We start from the raw sequence: 1,140 nt of genomic DNA, 5'->3' as shown, positions 1-1,140 counted from the left end.
CACTCTTTCACCCTCCTAATGATGGCACAGATTCACCAGGGATTGACAAATTTTACTCCAATTCTATCATGAATGAATCATCATCATGATGTTGGCATAAGCACTCACTTCCAATCCACTCCTTTCTGGTGGTTTCAGCCTCTTCCCTGGAATTAAGCTGAACACTTAAACGAGGAGATAGTCTGCATGGTCCTTTGTGGTGTTAAGGTGAAAGTCACTGTTCTTCCTAATAGGAAGTTTTCAGTTTGGACAGAAGGCTCCCTGCTTCCCTGAATACATTCCAGCTGATGGAGTACTGCGACTGAGTATGGGGAGGCTGAGCCTAACACGGTGCACGGAAAATGTTTCCAAAATACATGTGATGTTACCATAGATTTTACTTACCACTTCATGGAAAAGAACCTGAGATTACAGCGACCGGGAAGCTTGTATCTAGGGGAAAGTCTGTGTCCGCAGTGTGCCTTTTGAAAGTCCAATAAAAATCATAACGTCTGGCACAGTTACTTCCTCTTTAGTCCACGAATACGTCTTTCTGAATAGGTGCAAAACATGTTTTTAAAGGGGTTCTTTACCAGAACAGTGCTGTACAGCAGATGTACAACTGAAGTTAGAAAGACCCAGAGGTCTATGCTATTGCTTCATACTCCATTGTATCTGCAAAACTGCGCAGCCTTGAAACACCTTGCTTTTCCGTGGAAATCTCAGGGTCAAAAAGCAAACACACAAAAACCGTTCTGAGGATCGTGACACAGCAGAGGCATGACAGCCAGCATCCGAGGCGAGCACTCCAGGGAGCAGGTACTGTGCAGGGAGAATACGCCTTGCACAAAGGGAGATCATGGAAGAGATAAATACCCTCTCCCAAGAGAGCACAGGGTGCTGGTGCAGCCTTGCTTCGGGGGAAAACGGGGGTGGTTTCTGGGCCTAGTTCCTCACCCAGGGGTCCTCAACTGAGACAGGCTGGGCATGAACGTGGGCCCGGGCCCTAGGTCCAGCCCCCAGGCCCCAAGTCCCGGCCCTAAACCCCAGGCACCAGCCCCCAAACGCCGCCTGCGTGCCTCTGGCACGGCTCCGGGTCCCGGGTTCCCGACCCAGGCCCCAGGCCCCGGGAAGGGGCAGGGGGCGGAGAGGGGAGGGCAT

The sequence above is a fragment of the Cariama cristata genome, unplaced genomic scaffold, assembly GCF_000690535.1.
Source record: "Cariama cristata isolate BGI_N322 unplaced genomic scaffold, ASM69053v1 scaffold26944, whole genome shotgun sequence".
NCBI classification, from domain to species: Eukaryota; Metazoa; Chordata; class Aves; order Cariamiformes; family Cariamidae; genus Cariama; species Cariama cristata.
The sequence above is the reverse complement of the archived record's forward strand: the minus strand, read 5'-3'. Positions refer to the sequence as shown.